Genomic DNA, 24,024 nt, shown 5'->3' with positions numbered 1-24,024 from the left:
CGGCTCTGGCTGCTCACTTTGCCACTAAAATTCAGGACATCCTGTCCTCGCTCTCTTTCTGTCCTGGTCCCCTTCCTTGTCCTCTTTCTCCATGATGACACCTGATGAGGTTTCTAGACAAGTCTGATCTATGAAAGTGTGGTCCAAATAGGTGCTCCCCTGCTCCTCTAGAACCATCAAGGACCACATTGACAACCTCGTTCCAGCCTTGGCTGATTTCTGCAATCACTCTTTCACCACTGGATCTTTCCCCTCTCTCCTCAAGCACTCCCTTGTTCATCCCCTCCTTAAAAAGCTTTCTGCCAATCACATTTGCTCGGCAAACTATCGCCCAATCTCTATCACTCCTTTCCTGGGAAAACTCCTGGAAAAGCTGGCCATCACCTAGCTTATTCTCCATACTGAATCTGTTGGTTGTCTTCATGACCATCAGTCTGGCTTCAGAGCAGCCAGAGGCACAGACTGCTCTCTCAAACACCCGTGAAGATCTGCTCTCTAATTTTGACTCCAGCCTTCCTTCTGTCCTCATCCTCCTTGACTTTTCCTCTGCCTTTTCACACGGTCAATCACGCCATCCTGATCAATTGACTCCGCAAGAACCTGGGCATCGCGGATGTCTCCTTCCTCTTGGACCGGCCCTCCCAGGTCCAACTTGGGTCAATTCTCTCCACCACCTCCCTCTCCACATGTGATGCCCCCAGGGCTATAACCTCTCTCCCTGGCTCTTTAATGTCTACTTGGGCCATCTGATCTCTACTTTCTCCTTTAACCTTCAGTGTTACGTGGATGACATTCAGCTCTTTCATGCTCCCCTCAGTCTCCTCTTCTCTCTCGCACATTCCTGTCTTTCCGCAATTCAGGATTGGTGCGCCACCAACGATCTCTGCCTTAATGCCAGAAAGACAGAGATCCTTCTCATTGGGACCCCTGCTCCCACTTTCCCCCTCTCACTCTAGCCACCCTCCTTGGGCCCTCTTCCTTTGCCTTTCTGTGAGGCAAAAAATCTTGGTGTCATCTTCGACTCCACTCTCTCCTCACATCTGGAACCTTGCCAACAAGTCCCACTGCCAGCTGCACCTCCTCTTCTCACTTTTCCCCCAGAAGCTCACTGTCTCCAGAGCCCTGGTTCTCTCTAGGCTGGACGAATGCAACAGCCTCTTTCTCAATCTGCCTTCTTATGCTCTCCGCCCTCTGCAATTAAAGGATAGTTCCGGGACTTTTTTTTTATTGTCCCTACGGGTCGGCCATGTGTTTGTAAGCATAAATCGGTAGATCGTAGGAAACTTTCCTATGGACCTTACCCGACTTTTCGCCCATTATCGCACTCGAAATCAGCCTCCATTTTGTGATAATCCTATCATTCCGCCGCATCGACCTGGCTCACCTGCCTTTGCGGCACTAAATCAAATCCCCCGCCCCTGAGCCTGACATCAGCAGACGCGTACTGCCCATTTCAAGCACGTCTCGTGTCAACAATCGCTGCGCCTCAGCTATTGACGTGTTGCCATGGAAATGGCAGGACGCCTCTTTCCCCAATAAGTATAAACAGACCGTTTCACAACACACAGCAGCAGATTTTCGATTCCATTCCTCTCTCTGTGTTACTTTGAGTATTCTGTGACTCGTTTCAGTGCTCTGGTCAGCTACCTTCGCCGCTTGTAGCCCGTGTGAACACCTGTACCATCTCTGTAAATTATTTTACTATCTTTACCGCACAATGGCCACAATAATGCCGTATATGTACGAGCCCGAGTACACCGAGGAAGAACTACTGGAAAGTCAAGCACGCGAAAACGATGGGGATTCGGACGGCAGTTGGGAGGACCAGTCAACGGATGAAGAGCCTGGACCATGTCGCATGGACGGCGTCTCCACCTGGTGCACGTGCAATCGGTGCGAGCTAATGCCAACTGAGGAGAACTGCTGCTGCCGTGAAAATTCCGGGTGCTTGGCCTACATTTCGGAAAGCGAGCAAAGTCTGCAGGAAGGCGAGCAAAGTCCGCAATGCATCACCGAGCTGCCAGAGTTCAGGGAAGCCTGCCTCTCACGGACCGTGTTGAGGATGATGATGGTGCTTATGCACGAACTTCGCGGCACTGTTCGTCCGCGTAATCCGAGTAACGAGTAAGTATACTCTGTTTGTGATGTCAGTGATGCCACCACTATTTCATGGTCGTCTCCCACATATAAAATTACATTTACATATCATTCGAACGCATGTAAATTTGTTCCATATAGTGCATTTTCTAGATATAATTTTTTTCTAAGAAAAATGACATGTGTTACCTGAATCGACATTGATAAGAAAGTTTGGTCAGTTTAATACAGTTTGCATCTTTTTTTTTCACAGGTGGTACAGGCTGGTGGCCTATCGTTGCTTCACTTGGTGGCTTCACGGGAGGCTCGGACACCGCGTTCGGAGAGTAATACCTGCCTGTGCGGTACTTGCCATTAGACAACATTTCCCCAGTGACAGTGGACAATACCGCGGATTTTCCCTCGATGTGCTGCAACCTCAACTTTACAATGTGTAATGTTTATTATTTATGTTTAATTAAAATCTAAAATAAAGCCCAACATATATTTTAACAATGGTTGTTTTGATTTTTTAAATGAATCTAGTGTATATTCTCCTGGGAGGGTGAGGTATTTATAAACTCACCCCCCTGCATTCCATGTAGTAGATCCTGCAGCCATCCTCTTACATTCAGTTAGATGGCCTCTCCTTGGTGAGGCCCTGCGGCAAACGGGTCTTGTCTGCACGACCACCGCCCCGATCCACCCCCCGCCCTATCAAAGGCAGTTCGCACCGGGGTACTTGTGCTGGCAAGTGGAGCTGTCAGGGAGCGATAAAGGCCAAGAGGTGCCAAAGACCATGTACACTTCAAAGTGGTCTATAGAGCATAGGTTGTTGTTCCCATGTCTACCTCCAGACCCCGTGTCTCCTGCCAAGCATCCCCCCTCACGCTGGACGGCCCCCTGCAATCCACATAAGTGTGTCTCCATTCACGAGTCTTCCTGTGTCTTGTCTGCACGACCACCGCCCCGATCCACCCCCCGCCCTATCAAAGGCAGTTCGCACCGGGGTACTTGTGCTGGCAAGTGGAGCTGTCAGGGAGCGATAAAGGCCAAGAGGTGCCAAAGACCATGTACACTTCAAAGTGGTCTATAGAGCATGGGTTGTTGTTCCCATGTCTACCTCCAGACCCCGTGTCTCCTGCCAAGCATCCCCCCTCACGCTGGACGGCCCCCTGCAATCCACATAAGTGTGTCTCCATTCACGAGTCTTCCTGTGTCTTGTCTGCACGACCACCGCCCCGATCCACCCCCCGCCCTATCAAAGGCAGTTCGCACCGGGGTACTTGTGCTGGCAAGTGGAGCTGTCAGGGAGCGATAAAGGCCAAGAGGTGCCAAAGACCATGTACACTTCAAAGTGGTCTATAGAGCATGGGTTGTTGTTCCCATGTCTACCTCCAGACCCCGTGTCTCCTGCCAAGCATCCCCGCTCACGCTGGACGGCCCCCTGCAGACCGCATAATGCCACGACATATACACGTCATTCATTCACAAACACACCCCTGTTTCGAATTCTTTATAACCCACTTCATATTTCTAATGAGAACTTCTTTGCGCTTTGCTAGTCAACCCGTGAAGGTGCTGGTTATCTGCTCTTCGTCTCTGTGAACTTCCGTGACCACTTTGAGCAAACTCGTCAGTTTGCAACCTGTGAACTGCTCCCTGTTCTACGACAAGAAACTACTCTGATCCCTGCATCTAACTGTTTGTTCGTCAAGGTAAGTCCATGTACCATAATCATTTTGCGTCCAATTTTTTAATTTATATCTATTTGCTAGTAGTCATCAAATTGCATCCATGTTTTCTTTTCGTTCACGACAGTACATGCAAGGAACTAGTCACATGTTCTGAGTTTAGTCAAATTACTTTTTCTATTTTTTTAAAGTTATTGAAATACTTATCCGCATGTGAATAACGTGTATAGTTCCAAGAACCAAAACGGACCTTGCATTGAACCTTTTATGTGTCATTTAATGTTTTAACACATTGGTATTCATAGAGAATTGTTGATCTTTACTTTTCAGAACTTTCCATAATGCCTGCCTGTTCCATTGGCGGTTGCCCTTCGAAGACCCATAACAAATCTGAAGGTACTATAATGCATGTTTTCCCTAAGACAATAGATCAGATAAGAGAATGGGTCCGATATTGCGGATATCCAGCCTCTGAGATAGAAAGTAGAGTCCTAGAAGTCTTTGCGGACAAGAGGGGTGATCGATACCGCATCTGCAGCAGGCACTTTAGCCCAGACATGTACTCCACATCATTGCTAATAAGGACGAAAACACCGCGAGCGAGGCGAAAATTGCTCTCAACCGCTATTCCCACTCTATTCGTCCACATCCCTCCACTGGTGAGTCAAGTTTACGTATTTATCTCTCGGCATTGCGGTAGTGTGTAGCATTAGCTAACAATAATTTCCCCATTTATGTATCCACTCAATATGAAGGCTGAAGATTCTCCATCCGTGTCGTTATTGCAGTCATCAGCCACTTCAAGCGCCTATCGGGTAATCTTACTTAGCTATTCTGACACTGACTTGTTTTAGGCATGTAAATCAATAGTTTTAATTGATCGTGTAATTATTTTACCTAATGGTACACCACAGTACTCGTCCTCTAGTCTTTGTTTTCAGTTATAATTATTGTTATCCAAAATAATGCAAGTACTGTCTTTCAGGGAGATGCTGAGGAGTCCAACGCATTGACGACAACCGTAGATGTCACTCAGATGCTCGAGGTACGTTTCCGGACAGTTCCATCGATGGAGATCATCAGATCTTGCATTCTTGTAGCGTGATTGTTACACACAATGTTTCTTTCGTTTTTAGCCATTGGTATGTCCTTCTGTCGTCGCCCTCCTATGTGTCTTCTTTTTTCAATATTGTGTTCATTACTAATGAAAGTCCTATGTTTCAGGGAGTCGATGGAGCATTAGTCCAAGAGGAAGGGGGAGCATGCAGTTACGGGTCGGCGCAACAGCTTGCAGAAGTGTGCACCGCAGTTACAGCGTCCCTTGATGTTCTTATGCATTTCGAGGTATGGATACTGACAGATCAATCATGCGAGATCAAATGACGTGATTACATCCGCTATACTTCCTTCTTTATTAACGCAAGTACTATGTTTCAGGGAGCTGACGGAGCTTCTTCAACAAGAACATCACCCCTAGTAGTTGATGCAGATCTCTGGGTGGTGACACTTCCAACGATGGAGCAAATCGAATCATATTTAGATATCCATTATTTATTTTAGACAACTGATCATTTGTGCAGGTCTATTTAGATGAGCCGTTGACGCCTGCAGAAAGTTTATGTTCTTTTAAACAAAATAGAAAACCATACTAATGCAATTACTGTGTTTCAGGGAGTTGCTGAAGCGTCATCTTCAATAATATCATCAATGGAAGTCTATGCGGAGCCCGAGGTATGGATCTTGACAGTTCAATCTAACTAGATCAACAATGCGTGAACTATTGTCGTTTGAATGTTCTACACAATGCGTTCATTCGTGTTTTGCTATTGAGATGTACGTATGGGTATTGGTCCCCAAGTACATTTTGTGTTTTCAATATTATTATACATACTAATGAAAGTTCTATGTTTCAGCGAGTCGATGGAGCCTCAGTGAGTGATGGATGTGCTTATCATGAAAGTATAGTCGTTGCAGCGCGAGAGGAAGTGGAGACATGCACACACGAGTCGGAGCAACAGCGTCCAGATGTTGAAGTTCGAGGAAAGAAAGTTTCAAAGAAAAGAAAGCAAAAGAAGGTTAGTGTCCTGTTCACTATATTATGTTGTCTTTCACTGTCAATAGTTCAATACTGTAAGTTGTGTTTAAACTGAACATCCCTTTTCTAATCTGTCCTCTAGTTGCGAGTGGGTGTAAGAACTAGATCTACACAGACAGTGAAGCGAACGAGAGATGTTGCTTGTCAAACCTTTTGGCAGGGACTTGAGACTGGAGATGCATCGTGCCAATGGGAAGAATATGAAGTGATTGACAACGGAGCTATACCACCACCAGCCATTGATAGTGAATGTCCTCCTGGTAGTTTGGATGCAGTCGTAGATCAATTCACAGAATCCACACCCGCAAAAAATAAGAGCACGTGAAAGTTGAAGACATTGTTTTTTTCTCCCATCTCCGGACAAGGAACAGATGTTGCAATGGAAGAGAATGAAGTGGACGACAATGAAACACCATCAATATCACTCAGCATAGCGGAAGACGATATCAGAGATTGTACCTTTCATGCGAGTGACATGTCCTCAACGTTACAGGCCGAACCAGCTGGGATGCAGAGTGACAGTATAAGGAAAGAGGCCAAATTCATTGTATTCGATAGCTGTTTGATGGATATTATTATGATGATGAAATGTGGGCATTGGGTTGGTGGGGAAGTATGTGGGGAGCCATTGATTAATGTGACTCGTGCAATTCGAGGCACTAACCTTAAAATACATGCCACCTGTACACCATATCATCCGTTCGCATGGTCTGCACAACCCATGCTGGGGCAACTGCCAGCAGGCAATCTACTTTGTGCAGCGGCCGCACTTTTTAGTGGTTCAAGTTTTAAAAAGTTACAGTATTTCTTTGTTTGTGGGAATCCATTTCATTGCGAAAAGTCAGTTCTACAAATACCAAACCGATTATCTATTTCCAGCCATCAGCGAAGCTTGGAGAATGGAAAAAATGTCAATGGAAAGTACATTCGCGGGCAAACGCTTCAGGCTAGCCGGTGATGGACAGTGCGACAGCCCAGGATTTTCAGCCAAGTACTGCACCTACCACTTTCAGGACATGGAAAGTAAGAAAATTGTGAGTTCGGTGGTCGTGCAGGTGTCACAAAGTACATCCTCAGTGGCCATGGAGAAAGTTGGCTTTGTAGCATCATTGCAAGAACTACAATCGCGGGGAATGGTGATCGACCTGATAGCCACGGACAGACACGTTTCAATTGCCAAGACAATGAGAGAACAGTACAAAAATATAAATCGCCAATTTGACGTTTGGCATCTTGCAAAATCAATCAATAAAAAATTGTCGGCTGCAGGAAAAAAAAAAAGATATGCAAGGTATTTCACAGTGGTCCAAGTCAATCAGCAACCATCTTTGGTGGAGCTCAAAAACATGTGAAGGGTCGTTGGAAATTCTACTGGAAAAATGGCGGTCAGTAATGTTGCACTGTAGCAACGTACATCGATGGTCGACAAATGAGCATTTCCACAAATGTGAACATGGCCATTTGTCCACAGAGGAGGCACGGAAGAAGAAGTGGTTGATTCCTTCATCACCCACTCACAAGACCATTGAAAAGATTGTATTTGATAAAACTATAACAAGAGATTTGAGGGGACTCACGGAATTCTGCCACACAGGAGATTTGGAGGTGTTCCACAATATGTGCCTAAAGTACAGGCCCAAAAGATTGCATTTTGGCATGGAAGGCATGATAAATCGGACTCTTCTAGCGGTCTTGGCACATAACCATAATGTTGGCCGTCAACAAAGTAGGACGACCGGAACTTTAGGGACGCTTCGCTACAATAAGGCCTTCACTAAAAGAAGTAAACAATGGGTGATCAAACCAGTGTTTGAGGATATGCAATATGAGTTTATTGAGAGACTTATCGTAGATGTCCTCGATAGGCACATACATGGAGTGGTGAACGAACCTATGCAGGGGACAACTGCATTGCCACCCAACATTGCCTCTGTTCCATGTCCACCTAAAGCAGAGCTCATTGAGAAATACACATCACGGTTTAAATGATTGTAATTCGATTGTCTGTTCTCTCGAGTCTCCTCATGTTGCAGGCCCATTGCAATTAAACCAAACAGTAATATAAATCATTTTTACAAAAATTATAGAATGTTTCCGTATTACAAACACATGGCCGACCCATAGGGACAATAAAAAAAAAGGCACGCAGACAAGATGCCCTTACACTAACTGGAGCTAACTAGAAATGTGTGCTCGCTCAAAGTGAAGGTCAGCTGCTTTGATGTTTTGCTCGGGTGGCGGAACGGCCCACGACCCAATATAAGGTTCTATTGTGATTTGACCTTGACAGGCCGGGACCATCCTGAAAGACTAAGAAAAGATAATGAATAAAATTTCAGAAACGAAACGATGAGCCACGTTCATTAGAAGAAGTAACGTCGGCAAAGAAGGAGTGGTGTTTCGGGTCTGCCCTACACAGAGACACAATGGAAAATGCAAATATAATGTAAGTAACTTTTGATGAGTTTATACCGCAATTTCATTACTATACAGTGGCTTTAAAGACGGGTTCAGTTGTACTTGTTCCTTCTATGTGGCATAGTGTTTTCTACCGCGCACTATCTGGAGGAGAAACATCTGCTTTTACTGAAGCACCTCAAAACCTTCCTCTTTGCTTCTGCTTTCTCTCTCCCTCTCCCCTGCTACAACTGGTCCACTGTCTGCGACCTCGGTCCTGGGCCCTTCCACTCTCCACCTGCACTGCCTCCCTGTCAACCCCTGCACTGGGGGACTGTCTCAGTATCCTACAGCCCCCCCTTCCCAGCACTTGTTCTGCACTTACCTTGCACTTGCCACCAGCTGGCCCTATTTATTTATTATTTTATGCTACTTACCTTGTACTCCACTCCCCCCCCCTCCATGCCTCGCCACGCCTTTAAACACTTGTGTACACCCAGTAGCGCTGTCCTCGCTATGAAATGAATAATTTTAATAAGGATCTGATGGTGAGACTAATTTCATTTTTTATGTTTTTAGGTACATCATTCACTACTGTCTGTGTCACGAGTACCAGACACCGGCGGACGGCTTCTACAGCCGCCAGTTGCTTCTCCGCGTGAACAACGTTACCACCCTGACCATTTTATGGGACGATCGCCAAGTACAAGTATGCCCTTACGCGGTACTAACGGTTAGATGCAACATACCTACCGTTGTGGTGGCCTAGTGCCTCGTTGTTGGAACAGCCATGCGATTATCAGTGCGACAGAAGAGCTTATTTTTATCGTAAACCAACACCCTGTGTACTGCACACGAACATCGCTTCCCTCAAGACGAACTAATTTGGATCGAGAGCAAAGAAAAATGCAAATCGCTGAATATTCTCTAAACATTTGATGTCCAATAAACGTACTTTGCCAAATGTACAATCTTGCCGTTTGCTTTTAAACCACGGTTTCACATTCCGAATTGTGGTGCTGTATTGTGAGATGCTCTAAGACCCTGTGTACAGCAAAGGACCATCGCGTTCCTCAATACGAACTTTTTGGAACATGAGCAAATAAAAATGCAAATCGCTGAATATTCTCTAAACATTTGATGTCAAATAAATGTACTTTACCACATTTACAATCTTGCGGTTTGATTTCAAAGTACAGTTTCATATTCCGAATTGTGGTGCGCTGTATTGTGAGCTGATCTGTGTTGATTTCCGGGGTCTGTGTGGAGTCGCGTAGAAGACGCCTGGGCGCGTTTGCCTACGCAGCTCAGTCACGTCACGGATAGAGGCGGGGAATATGAATGTTTTGATAAAGTCTGTTTCAGGGGCGGGGGATTTGATTTAGTGCCGCAAAGGCAGGTGAGCCAGGTCGATGCGGCGGAATGATAGGATTATCACAAAATGGAGGCTGATTTCGAGTGCGATAATGGGCGAAAAGTCGGGTAAGGTCCATAGGAAAGTTTCCTACGATCTACCGATTTATGCTTACAAACACATGGCCGACCCGTAGGGACAATAAAAAAAAGTCCCGGAACTATCCTTTAATCCAGAACAGGAACGCAAGATTTATCCTTGGCAAATCTCTCCACTGGCTCCCCGTGGCTGCAAGGATTACGTTCAAGACCCTCTGCATCATCTACAAGCCCTATGGGGCCAGGACCCGCACTACATCCAACTCTCTCTTCCAAAATACCTTCCTTCTCGAGCCCTTCGCTGAACTAACTCCAACTCTCTGAGGGACAAACGCTACGCTAGGCAGAAAGTGGGGATAGATCTCTCTTATGCAGGTGCCTCCCTCTGGAATGGCCTGCCTGACCCTCTCAAACTTGAGCTGGACCACCTGAATTTCCGGAAGCAGCTCAAGACCTTCCTATTCTCCTCTGCTTTCTCTCTCTCCCTCTCCTCTGCTGACCTACCTGTCTGCCGCATCGGCTGGTTGCCTGGCTACCATCTGAGCGTATTTGGTATCAGGCTCCTCCATGATCAGTCTCCCCTGCACTGCCTCTGGGCACTTAGGGGCTGTAACTGTAACCTCTACAGTCCCCTGCCTCCTTGCACTTAGCTGCGCTGCCCTGGATGCACTTACTCAGAGCATTGCTGTCCTGATTGCACTTTCCTGCCCTCTCCCTGGCACTCCCCCCCCCCCCCCCCTGCACTTTGGCGCTGTCGCACTTGCACGATCTGAATGTCACAAGGTCTAGTAAGATGGTTTGTATTGTCCTCCCTCTGTCTTCCCTCCCATGTCGCGCCTAGAAACACTTATGTACAGGTGCGTTATAAATGACTTATCATATATCATAGGGCAGCAAAAAAATCCTTTCACCAGCCCTGCCTAAACATTGTCCATCTCCATCATATCGCTACACTCGCATGATTTTGGCGGTTGTCACCTGCCCTGTAAATAGTGAACTCACCGGCCAAGCCCCGTAAATAGTGAACTCACCGGCCAAGCCCCCTACATGCACATACACTTCAATGGGCTCTCGCCCACCAAAACATCAAAATCACCAGTTTCCACTCGCCCTGGACACACAAAAGGTTGAGAACTACGTGTCCATTGACTTCAATGCAATCACCCCCAAAATCGCCTGTGTACACCCTCCTTGGGGACCCACGAGGTTGAAGGGTGTGTACTAGGTACCAGTAGTGACTGAATGTCCCAGATAAGGCTTCGAAACAATTAAATGCGCTTTCTAAATAAGCACCTTCCTTTGGCTGCTTGTTATTTTAAAATACAAACTGGTGATTTACATTGAACCCGATTTTGACAGTCTGAAGGGGGTCCTTATTTCACTTTTGCGGGAGAGATGCACACACTGGTTAAACTGCACCACTGCCGTGTGGTAGAAGGGCTATGCTCTGCCTGACACCCTCTCTCCACAGACGCCTGTTCCTTTAAAAGGCAGAACCAGGAAAGAGAAAATGAAAATGAAAGGGAACCCGCTGCACATTACTGGGAGCCTGGCAGTGAGAGCCTCCCACATGCTGCAGGTTCTCTGGAGAGGTACTGGAGGTCACACTCTCTCTGCATTGCTCTGCTTAGTGTCCAGCGCTCCCGGGGCGAGAAACGTTTCGCCGATTTGTGTGACCAGAGGAATAGGTGAGTGTGTACGTTTCCATTGTGCACTTTGCAAAGCTTAGCGGAGAGGCGAGAAAGAACTGTCGGCGACAATTCCTTTGCAGGAAATAAGGTACAGATGAGACTTGTTGGGGGTGGGGACAGATACTCATGGAACGAGAGACACTGGGCGCGACTGCCACATTATTGCCAATCCAAGAAGCAAAACGGGGCTTTTTGGTTCGGGAAAAACTGGTTTCAGAATGTTGAGACATGCACCTCCCCCGTGCATTGGAAAGCCCTCAAACTTTCTCAATTCTCTCTGATATCAGGGCACGGCAGCGTCGAGGTTCTCCTGGTTGGTTATGTTGGGTGCAATGCACAGCTGTATCACATGCTTCAGTCTCGCAGTGCACCTGGAGGTCACTCTGTGCAATGCCACACCTCCTTGGTCATGTTGGGTGTAATGCACAGCTGTATTGCATGGTTCAGTCTCGCAGTGCACATGGAGGTCACTCTGTGCAATGCCACACCTACTTGGTCAGCCCCGGTTTCCTGTTCAAGGTGCATCGTGGCTAGTCGTGCTGTCGCTGTTTGGAAAAGACTACCGCCCTCTTTAAGAGTTAGACAGATTTTTAAGAATTCAATTGGTACATATGTTTTTTTTTTTTTTACCATTGCCGCATGCACGTATACTTCAAATCTCCCTTATTACTAGAACTCGTTTGTTTAGGCTGTAATGCACGCCAATTTCCAGAAATGCTTCATGTATATTATATCAATCGATTAACATCATCATTTTAAGGATGACAATTAACAGGACAGGCAGAAGATGTGTCGGAGGCGCTTGGGGGGGCCCATGTCAACTTTGTTTGGGGGCCCCTTTCCTTTCAACTGAGAAATATTGTGTGAGGCACCAGTGCGGTGCTTAGATTATAATGGAGACATAAACAATGCAGTGAGGGGTTTATTTGACTTCTTTATTACAGCGCACAAAACCCTGAGGCATCTAGGCGCTAGTTACAGAAAGTGCATAAATGGGACGTAATAGTTGCAGATTTACCGACTGGGAAAGCTGCTCCTCATGTTGCGGGGAGCTCCATCAGGCTACATACAGTGGTCACAGGAAGTACAAGTATGCAGCCTGGGAAAGCTACTCGTCATGTTGCAGGGAGCTGTATCAGATAGCATACGCAAGGCATGGTGAGTACAAGAACTAGTACAGTAGAAGTGGTTGGAGCAAATGCAGAGTACGAAGTTACAGGATGGCGCAATCGGGCAGAACGCGATGCTGGGTATGTCATAGAAGGTGGGGTTACAGGTAGGAGTAATCAGACAGCGCGAGGGGTGAGTGGGTCATAGTAGGTAACTACTTGCAGGTATGTACAATTGGTAATTTCGCAGACTGGATTGGTAGGTGGGATCGGTAACAATAGTGATTTAGTCAAGTTGACCCGGCCTCACACCTTTTGCAGGTGTTACTTTAGAGGAACATACATGAGGGGCGAGGTAGGGTGAACGTATGCGTAGGCATGGGACTCTGGGTAAACAACAGGTTGTCCACGGGGAAGAGCGAAGTCAGGATCAGGTAGGTGACTTGCAAAAATTTGGGATAAAGTGCAGTAGTCGGTATGAAATCTGGGCATACTGGAAACGTGCACTGTCGGTCACCCTACCCTTAGCAAGTGAGGTGCACACAGAAATCCCATGAAAAAGAGTGCAGTGACCGTGTTACCATGGTGAGGAAGTCCGGAAGTGGTGTGTGGGTGTAGCCAAAGGTAGACGGTTACGGGGAGAAGAGAAGGAGGAGAGACAGGCGAATTGGCAAATCTGCAGCAAATGGTGCAGATCTTACCTCAGGTATAGTCTCGCCTTATCCGGCCAAGACAGGCCGAAAGGCCTTGCAGCTGGGCCTTGATGCTGGGACCTGCTTCGCCTCATGGCTCGAAGCCGAAACTGCAATTTGCCCAGAAGCCTGGCTAATAAGCAAGCACAGGACTGCAGAGTGCCTCCGATCAGGAGACCAGGGGCAGGCAAGGTGTGTCGCTCTGGCAGCCATCTTGGTGTTGCTCCGGGTCCGAGCAGCAGAGTGCAGGTCAATGAGCAAGGGAGGATGCCAAGGTGGGAAAGGCACATCCTCCTCTTGCTCTCCCCCAGGTAAAGACCTGCGCGGACACACACACCATCCAGTGAAAGGCTGTTCACCGCTCGTCAGCAAAGTGCTAATGTAGTCGAAACTGGAGTTAAGTATCAATGAAGTGATAAGAACGCTGCTGGTTTCTGCAAGAGTCCCGAGGCAGTTGTAAGCCTGAGGGCAGCCTGTAACATATGTGCTGCAAAGCGCCTGTTTAATGTACTGAATTAAAAAAAGCATTTTACTTTGTCATAAGACTGCCAACATGGTGGCTGCTGCTCAGGGGCCCCATGAGGCTTGATGCCCGGTTCAACTGAAAAGTTTGAAAGACACTGACCATTCCCTGAAAATGGAGATTGGAGACTAGTGGTTCATACCATTATTGGAAAAAAAATGCAATTCACAAAAAGGGTTGTTTTTCCCCTCTTTTGCATTAAGTGGTAAAGGTAGTGAAAAGGTGAGCATCAAAGATGGGCATCGCTTGCCCGCTTTGAGTGCCTCTTAGAAATGGCACCTTTCTAACGTCTTCTTTAACTCAATGTGGACACTTGGCTATGGCTGAGTATTGCAACTTCGTGCCACTTGAATTGAGAATGCTCGCCTGCCTTGAATAGCTCTGTGGAATGTTTGTATTTGAAGTAGCAGATTACTTGCTGAATGTAGCTTGCAAATGGGAATGCAGTCAGAGCATGTATTAAGGGACGCACAGAACGTGTTCTGCCCTGTGTTTAATGCACATAGACTTACAGAGAATCCTCGCAGGCTCCTGCAGACACTGCAGTGTTTCAATAGAGGAGTATTTCCCTCCCAGCGAGATCATCAGATAAGGAATTTGGCCACCAAGCTGTGGATTCTCCAAGCCCTCGTAAAGAAGCATAGAAGCCCTCCCCTCATCTGCGTTCAACCCCGTTTGCCCTTTCTGCAAACAGGACAGGCTCCTCTGGCACTGCCTTGAAATGTTTCACATCCTGCCTATCGGGCAGACACAAGGCTGTCTAGATGGGCTACTTAGGGTTTGAACACTGCCTGTCACCTGTGGAGTCCCTCAGGGTTAAATTTTTCTCCCCGGTCATCTACGTGGAACCTCAGTCTCACTCCTAGATGACCTCAACTTCTTTATACACCAGTATAGAGATGATACACAGTTGTACCTAAAGGTCAAGGGCTCACGGCATACCTCTCACCTTCCTTTGCTCATGGCTTGCAGCCATTCAAACGTGGATGGCAAGTGCCTACTTAAAGCTTAACCCCATCAAGGCCAACTTTGCACTCATGGGCACCCCTGAAAGCAGGAACCCACTGAAAGGTGGGTGGACAAAATGTACTTGAATGGGTTCAACCCTCACCTCACCCATTCACCAAAATCCCCAGGCTTCATTGTGGCTAGCAATCTATCCTTCCAACAACATATCAAGAAAAAGGTAATGCCTCCTTGCAGGGCTACCGGCTGCTCACATGCCCCCCTCAAAGTGGCTGACCACTCCCCAGCTCACCTCATCACTGGCTTAAGGAAATTTGACCACATCACCGCCAACTCGCGCATATTACACTGGCTCCCCATCCCAGCTGGGTCTGGTTCAAAACCGCCTGCTTCACCTACAAGGTAACTAAAGTCGGTATGCCAGCCTAGCTGACGGGCCAACTAAAAACATCAGGTGAAGCATGTTCATCTCGCAGTAAGACCATCACCAGACTGGAAACTGGCCTTGCTTGCAAGGAGAAAACCAGGAACAGCCATTCTAATTCTGTGCTTCAGTCCACTGGAACTCCATCCCGTAGTAATCCGGACTGCTCCAAGTCTCCTTCAGTTTAGGAAATAACTGAAGAACTGGCTCTTCCAATAACACTGGGGTGTAACTTGGATTCCAGCAATCCTGTCCACACCTCCGTCCTTATATTGTACAGTGATTATTGTTACCAGCGTTTGCTTGATGACTTGTTAAATTCTTGCTACCATTGTTTTGGTCTATGGCATGTAAAGCACTCTGTTGCTTCTGAGCTACGTTTGCGCTATAAAGATATATATTAAAAACAGCAATAATAATCTCCAGAATATACTCCAATGGTTGTTGACCAAACCACAAAAAGGGAACCAGCACGATCCTTTGCAATCTGAAGGCTGGACTGCCCTACTCATGCCTCTTGCACAACATACCCAGGCTACAATAGCATTTCACAAGAATACATGATTGTGACAAAATGACTACTGCAAGAGTATGGGGATGATTAGTGACTAAACCGCCTTCTCAAAACAGTAGCAACCCTAGCAACATGTTCTATAATAGTGACAAATCAACTTCTGGGGCATCAGTGTTCCAGGGATGAATATCAGTTTCTAAACCATCCATCAGCCCCACACCTCCAGTACACCAGAAGCGATGCAAACAGATTGGAAACACAAGTCAATTATATAAACCTCCTTGTCCAATTTTCATAATGTGGCTACCTTGCTTGGTGCCCCGCCCCGGCTTAAAGATACCAGGTCGTGTGCCTCCAATGCTTATCTGGGAACTGGACTCTGCATACAGGAGTCGCACCGCGGAGAGGTAGTATTCTGGGATTCCAAATTGGCGCAGCACCTCAAGGAGGTAGCTCCACTCCACGGAGTCAAAAGCCTTTTCCATGGCCAGCAGCATCGCCACTGCTTGTATATTAGGGTCTATCTGGGCCAATATCGCAAACAAACGACAGAGGTTTAAGGAGGTCGACCTCTCTGGGATGAACCCAGACTGGTCCACATGAATGATCTGTGAGACATGAGGGAGTAGTCGATCCACTAGTGCCTTAGCTATTATTTTCATATCTAGATTCAGCAAGGAGATGGGGCGATATAAGGAACACTGTAGGGGGTCCTTACCTGCCTTTAGTATTAGTGTTTTCACCACCTCTCTCATCGGGGCGGGGAGGCTGCCCACCAACAACCCCTCTTCCCATACCCCTTGAAGATGCAGAGCAACCAGCGAGCCCTATTCCTTGTAGAATTCAGAAGTTATTCCATCTGTGCTTGCCACTTTAGAGGAGGGGAGGGTGCACACAACACCCAGGATCTTGTCAACTGTGAGGGGAGCAGCGAGAGCTTGCCTGATTTTCAAGAGATTTGCTTTGCTAATACGTTCCCTCAGAGCTGCTTCCTGAGGCGTCCCCTGGGTAGCATACAGGGACTCATAGTAACAGCGGAATGCATTGGCAATCTCACTAGGCTTCACTACCACCTCCCCCTCCATCGTTCTTACTGCCGTAATCTCCCTGTAGCCCCTTTCTCGTCTCACCATTGCTGCCAGGTGTCTGCCCGGTCTTCCCTCCTCTCCATATCTCTGAGTCAAGGCGGGTCGGTCTAGGTATTGGGCCTCCCACTCCGCTAAGACATTAAAGTGGTCCAGCACTTCCTTTAGCTTAGCCAGTGAGCCGGGCTTGTCTCCCGCGTCCACCTCACCCTCCCACCTTTTGATCTCAACCTCACACTCATTTAGTTGCCTCCTAATCAACTTTAACACTCCTAGTTCATGGGACAACCTCCTTGGAGCACCACCTTAAATGCCTCCCATATAGAGCTCATCTTGGATACCGACCCCCGATTCTCCTGAAAATAATTCTTGACCATGTTGTGGACCTCACTTTTGAACACCACATTGGATAGCGCTGCTGGCTTGAACCTCCAATGGGGGCAAGGTATCTCCAGCTCTGGGCACAGTGACCACAACACTGGGGAATGGTCAGAGAGTGTTCTCTGGAGCAATACACAATCTTCAGTCCAGCCTATAAGTTAAGGGCAAGCTAGGATATAATCTTTTCGGGACGAGATGTTGTGGGCTGTTAAGTGGTGTGAGAATTCCCTCCCCTCTGGCCTTGGCAACCTCCAAAGATCCTCCAATTCCAGTTCACACATACCACTCGGGATCGCCTCTGCTGTCCTGGAGCGCTGTTTCTCCCCAATTGTGGTTTTATCTTTCTGTGTGCCCAGTGTGACCTTGAGGTCCCCCACCCACACAATGTTAGTGTGTATTTACTTATGGCACAGCCTCACTAGGGTATGGAAAAACTCAGGGTAGTCCACGTTTGGACCATGTACGTTTACCAGTGTAATCAAGGTATTGCCTCAGTACCCTGCAACAATGACATATCTTCCGTGGTGGTCGATAACAGTGTCTGTCGTGTGAAAACCTAGTGATTTGTGCACTAGAGTCATCACCGCAGCCGAATACGCTGAGTATGAGGTGTAGTACTTAGTCCCCCTAGCTCCTGGTGACCCCTGCGTTTCCCTTCCCTGCCAAGTGTGTCTCCTGTAGCATGATTACTCTGACCCCATGCCGCTCGCAGTACTGTACTATTTTACGGGCTTTGCGCGGGTTGTTGCGTCACGCACATTCCAGCGTATTACTTTACCCGTCATGGCTAGGCTGAGGGCTAAGAAGAAAGGTGATTCCACACCTCAGACCCAACCAATCTGATGACTGATTGCTGGCCCATCTCTTGAGATGCAATTCTTTTGGAATAAAACTAAACCAACTACAACTACCCGCCTCCCCCCTCGTGGTGCAAACCCACTTTGACCCGTCCGCCCCACCCCAACCCCAATCTACAGTGACTGAACCCACCGACCCAAAACTCTTCAAGAACCTCGTTACCATGGGCAAGAGTCTGGGGTCTCTGGACACCGCCTTCAAAGCGACCTCTGCTGCCTCAGACCTTGAGGTGAGGACCTCAAAGACCATTTACTCAAGCAACAGGACCTATTCATTACATTTTCCTGCAATTGTTAACGAAACCCATTGGGGATGCCTCGTAGTCTGCATCCTTTAGCGCAGTGACTCGACTGACCATAGTTTCCGAGAAGGAACTCTGGAACATCCCCCCTCCCTCCTCTTTTCAAACTGTTAATTAGGTTGCCACTGCAGGTTACTTCGGAAAGGGATTCAAGGAAGTCATGCACTGCCCCAGGATCTGTCAAGAAGTGAGTGGCCGTTGTGCTGGACTCGCAGTTTGGAGGCATACTGCATTGAGTATTGTATTTCTCGATCACGGAGTGCTCTCTTTGCTGCCAGAAAGAACAGTCGGGCTTTCTGGACTGTGTGGGTGAAGTCCGGGTAAGGTCGCTGAGTTCCCTTGCTCTGCGAAGGATGGTGTCACGGTCCCGATAATTCAAAATCCGTGCAATTATTGGGCGAGGATTCTAGCCGGGCCTAGGAGTCACCTGTGACACCCGGTGCGCCCTTTCCACCAGGAATTGGGAGGACAATGATGGAGCCAGTAGCACGGCTTTGATAAAGTCCTCCATGAAGACCTCCATGTTTCTTTGCGACACGGACTCCGGGACTCCTACCACTCAGATATTATTCCGATGTGACCGCGCCTCCAAATCTTCGTCTTGTCCCTGATGGTTTTTCACCTCCCTGCAGAGCTCCTGGATTGCTTGTGTCGTCTCATTGCTGGTGTCCTCTAGTGCGCTAATCCGGAGCTCGACCTTGGAGGTCCTGCCAGTTTCCTTGTCGATGCGCTCTTGCATTCTGTCGACTTTATAGGCCATTCCATCCAACTTCGTCTTGATGGAGGCAAAGCCTGATCTCATTTCGGCCAACCCCTGACCCAGCTCTGACTTTGAGGTGCTTACACCAGGACCCTCCGGCGTTCTTGCCTGTGGTTCCATGGCCAACACATGGGGGGGGGGTACCCTGGGACTCCATTATCTTATTGCCTTCTCTCTGCAGACCTTCTTTTTGGGTAAACGGCAAGCGGGACTGCCGCTTGTTTCCTTTCGCCATATAGCTTTAGGTAGGGTCTAATTGTTATCCCTGGTGCTGGATGTGCCTGCCACGTGTGTGCACCCTGGTCGTTCTCTTATGTTTGAAGAGGCGTATGGCTCTGTGCTTCTCTGCTAGCCCAGGGACAGCGTCCGTCCAAGGCCAAAGAGATTAGCGGGGCTTGGCTGCGTTGTCCAGGGGTTTGAAGGCCTTTGCTCCCCCTGGGTCCTGCAAGGCCAAAGGCGTTGCCTCAGTGTTCAAGCCCCCAGGGAGCCCAGGGCGCCGGGCGTGAATTTGTTTATTGGGGCAGATTTGCTTCCCCCAGCCTCCTGCCATGTGGTCTCAGGTCAAGGAGGCAGGACACGGCTCTCCCGCTCAGCCCGGCCATTCTAGTGTTGACCCGCTTAGAGTTGGGGGTAGAGGAGGCCAGTGCGGGAAGAAGTGTTGTGGTGCACCGCCAGCCGGCAGCAGCCCGCCAGCCGGCAGCAGCCCACCAGCCGGGCTCGGCAGGTTCCTGCTGCTCGCCTTTGTTCCCCGCAGGGGATTCTCTGCCCTTGGAGCTGGCCCCTCTTATCCTCGCCTCCACTCCCGGAGGTCGGTCGCGCCTGTGCGACCTGCCGGGGGAGCTTGCTGCGGCCAATGGAGCCTGCATGGCAGACCACTCCTTACCCTGCTAGCGCGGTGCCGTGGGGCCGGAGCCGACCCTCTCATGCTCTCCCTCCACTCTTTTCAGTCGCTGCACCCCACCTGTTACCCCCCCCCATCACCACACCACCTCTGCTGGATGAGCTAGGCCGTCCATCCTTGGGTCCACCGCAGCACACGCCGAGCTCCCTCCGCCTGCAGAGCCTGCTCACTCCACTGCAGGGTAGCCTTCCCTCCAAGGCTAATTCGGTACACCCGTGGCTACTTTGGCATTGCCGGCTGACAACTCGATGGTGGAGCAGCTCGATGGGGTCCGATTGTACACCTCTGGCACCCGCCTGTCTTATTGCGGGATGCAGCCATAGCCCGCGCACAAGCACTTGGGTATAACACCTACGAGCCGCACTCCCGGGCTCGCCAGGGGTCGCACACTTATTCCTGGTCTCCCGCCAAGCTTTTCTGCAGGTTGCAGCTTCCTGGAGCTGCTCCGGGCTGCGCACAGGCACTCAGGCACCGAGCCGCGCACCCAAGCCATCCGCCTCCAGGACCTAGTCACCACAATTCAGCACTTACAGTGCACCGAAAGTCCCAATATTGAGGGTATCTGTTGCCGAACCTTTCCAGAAGCTCTCCTCCGCATATGGGCTCACCCGAACCGCAATGGGTCTCGGATCCTCCTCCCCTCGTGGCGAGCCAGACACAGAGGTCAAACAGACATGGCCACTTTGGCTGCGGGCTCTCTACCAACCCCCCCATTCCCCCCAAGCCCTCATTTATTTACCAACAGATCTTTGCATGCCAAGGCTTGGCCCATACATTTAATTAAACAAATGAAACTAAAAGTTCCACTGTATAAAGCCCTGCTGGAGAAATTCTGTGACTGGTTAGGGGTGTCCCACAGTGTGTTGGGCAGCTCGGCAGCTGTGATCAATAGATGAATTTAGATCTTCAAAAAAAGCATTTCCTGTGAATATCTCGAGCAGAATAAAGGATCGTTGGGCTTTTTGTAAAGAAATCCGTCTGTCACTATGGCATAAAACCACGAAACAACAACAATTTCAACTTGGGTTGTGCACTACGCTCAGTGAGTGTCAGTCAACACGAGTGAGTGGGTAGATCAGTAAATTGCTGTGAAAGTAAGAAAGTTATTGGGCGATTCATTGAGTGAATGACTGAAGCAGTTACTGAGTTCGAGTGCGAGAGATTGAGTGGGTGATTGAGTGAGAACTATACAGTGCACCATTTGGAATCTGCTTCTTTGGCGCGGGCTTGGCTACTAAGGTCCTACCAGGTGGCTGCCTTGGCAATCAGTCTGGAAAGCGTGTTCAGACAAGACTGCCTGGTTCTTGATGGTTCTGGGCTAATGCGGGATGAAGAGGATTAAGTGGGGGGAGGGCTAAGTGGGGTGGGGTGTGGTTGTTCATGCCTACAGTTTTGCTTAAGGAGATGTGCTGATGACTGTTATGGCTGGCTCGTGGGCCAGCCAGACAGTTGCTGGGGCACCTAGCAGGGAACCAGATCGATGTGGTCGCATGGGCTTGGACTGTTGCAGGGATCACCCCGATTGCTGTGATTACACAGACTTACTTGGCTGCCGGGCGCACCAAGCTTCGGGATGCGCTGTGGTCACATGACTGGACAGTGGCATTGGGGCACCCAGGGTACGCATACTGATCTGGGTGTCCCCAGATCAGTGGTGGCTGCAGTACCGTGGTCACACAGCATCAGACTCCAGTCCATGGCAGCAGGGCCCTGATCACACAGCATCAGCCGGCAGCCCAATAAATGAGACACAAGGCAGAAGTGCCATTTATGGAGTCTGATGCCGTTCTCCCGCACGTGCCGGCTGAGGCTCCTTTTATTGACAGTCTTGAGGAAGTCACACATATTGTTAAAGGGGATAACACCACACTCCTCCTTTTTCATAACAAATCAAAGACAACATCAATGTACATCAAATAAATCAACAGTCACGAACAGCAATACTTGGTCTACTTTGGAACCGTGGGATAAAACAATAACCACATACATGGGGATTCAGTCAGTTGGAAACATTAAAACATACACCGACTACTCTTTACATATTTTGTGGGTGACGGTTGGAGTTGGTGGACTGCTGGTGGTATGTTGGCAGTTCTAACACATTATAAAGACAACTTTATTCAGTGGGTGAGGAGGGAACTCCAACCAAAGGCAACATAATTGTCAGTTACTGGAACCGTAATAAGCATGACGACAACCTGTGGCGTCACAGCTTCACATACATAGCCTTACTGGGACCACTTTAAGCACATCAATAACATGCAGGCTCACAGCATCAAAATGCATAATTACTGTTCCCTCTGGGCCGGGGCTGCAGGAAACCAGTTTGACCTCACACTTGTATCAGTCCAGGATAGTTGCGAGCACACAGTTCAGGAGCCGGCAAAGCCGCACCGTGGACATCGGGGGCCACATCGGCTGCAGTCCTGATGTTGGGGCAGGCAGCGGCAAGATACTGGTGACAGGTTGTCTGGGCTGCGCCATGCTCACACTCTGCCCTGCAAGAACTCTACCTCAGGGCAGCAGCTGCAGGGCCGCACTGCAATCTCCCCCAGGCAGGAGTTGCTTTACCTAATGCGGCACAGCGCTGTGCCGCTCCTTCACAGAAATGTCTTCCGCACTGTAGGGGGCCTAACAAGTTCCAGCATTGCAGTACACGCTTCATAAAATGTCAAAATGTGATCCGTAGAATACAGAGGTGTCACACATGTGCAATCGTGATGTATCACAATAGGTGTCTTTTGATGCAAAGGGTTGTTTGGGTCATAAGTGTCACCTAAAATATGAGAACATTGCAATTGTGAGAACATGGAGTCTTACACTGCTTGTGTTTCTCAGTGGGCATTTTTAACTTAGCAGCAAGTCCAAAATCAGCAATCTTGATATTCCTGTTGCTGGACAGCGTGACATTGGAAAAGGTAAGACCCCGATGCAACATGCCAGGGGAATGCACGTACAGCATCCCAGTGTCAATTTGATGCATGAAGTGTCGAACCTCCTCTTCTGAGAATGGTTTCTTCCGGCATTTCAAACACGTGCTCATTTCACCATTGTGACACATTTCTAAAATCAGATACAAGTAGCTGCTGTCTTCAAAATGGTTGTAAAGCTCCAATATGGATGGGTGTTTTCAACACTATTTAACAACAGGCACTGACAAAGTGAATGGTTTAGGCTTTCAAACAGACGCCAGATAAGCAATGTTGTGGGGCTCATCTTGAGTGCACAGAAGGCGCTCCTCCGTCCAACTCAGAAACACAAAACGTGTGTTTGATGTATTTTTTTCCTTGTCGGCTCCGACTGCTTTATTTTTTACCGCCTGATCGCGGCATGGGTCATTCAGGGAGGGGTCACACTTCAGCCCGAACATCGAAACATGCCAAACTGCATTGTCGTTGTGGGCCGGGACTCCACAGGGAGGGCTTACTGCCCAATGTTTCAAACAAACAAGGTGTCAGTTCCGCACTCGCGGAATATAATAAAGCTAGTAACAGAAATGTGGCAGCAAAGAAATCCAGGAGACAAGAGCGTATGTCTGACCACTTTAATAATAACATAAGAACTGGCGCCCGAGGCGGTAACCCCGCCTCTTATTTGCAGGATGTGCTGGCACCCACAACAAACATGGAAAGGAGACAGACAGGTAGGAGCCTGTCCTCGTATCCTTTTGGGATGTGGGAATAGAAAGAGGACGTTGCATCTCTCTTTTGCTAAGTAAATGACTTGGGGTGCTTAGCCCATTTCTTCAATCCATCTAGACGACTTGCAAACTACCCTTCTGGAAGGGCTTCGCAGGGGAGGAGTGCCTCTAACATTGCGATCATTCTGACTGTCGTCTGTGTCTACATCGCCCTCCATGACCTCCGAGTCAGCATCAGACGAGTCCTCACAATTTGTTGAGTCTTCTCTCACATAGCTCACCTCACCATCAAATGATTGGAAGAATGAGGAGTTTCTGGTGACCGTGCCGGAGGGACTGGCAGCGGTTACCATGGTACCTTGGACAGGGGTTGCTGTCATGGGTTCTGGCTTGAAGGCAGGGACATCCTTGGCATCTTGTGTTTGACGTACAAGTACTTGATCCCCTATCTGAAAGTTACTGTTC

General features: G+C 48.5%; 1 protein-coding gene across 1 annotated transcript in view; it reads left to right on the top strand.

Moving 5' to 3' along the window:
• Nucleotides 1-11,224: 11,224 nt before the first annotated feature.
• The window catches only part of UBA7 (ubiquitin like modifier activating enzyme 7), a 1,701,784-nt gene continuing 1,688,984 nt past the window's right edge, over nt 11,225-24,024 (top strand). The window contains exon 1 of the mRNA XM_069644160.1: nt 11,225-11,402. The gene's annotated coding sequence lies outside the window, so the exon portion shown is untranslated. The remainder of the gene's footprint in view (nt 11,403-24,024) is intronic.

Source organism: Ambystoma mexicanum, chromosome 2p (genome assembly GCF_040938575.1).
Source record: "Ambystoma mexicanum isolate Mex_15411 chromosome 2p, UKY_AmexF1_1, whole genome shotgun sequence".
In the NCBI taxonomy this organism is placed as follows: Eukaryota; Metazoa; Chordata; class Amphibia; order Caudata; family Ambystomatidae; genus Ambystoma; species Ambystoma mexicanum.
The sequence above is the reverse complement of the archived record's forward strand: the minus strand, read 5'-3'. Positions and strand labels throughout refer to the sequence as shown.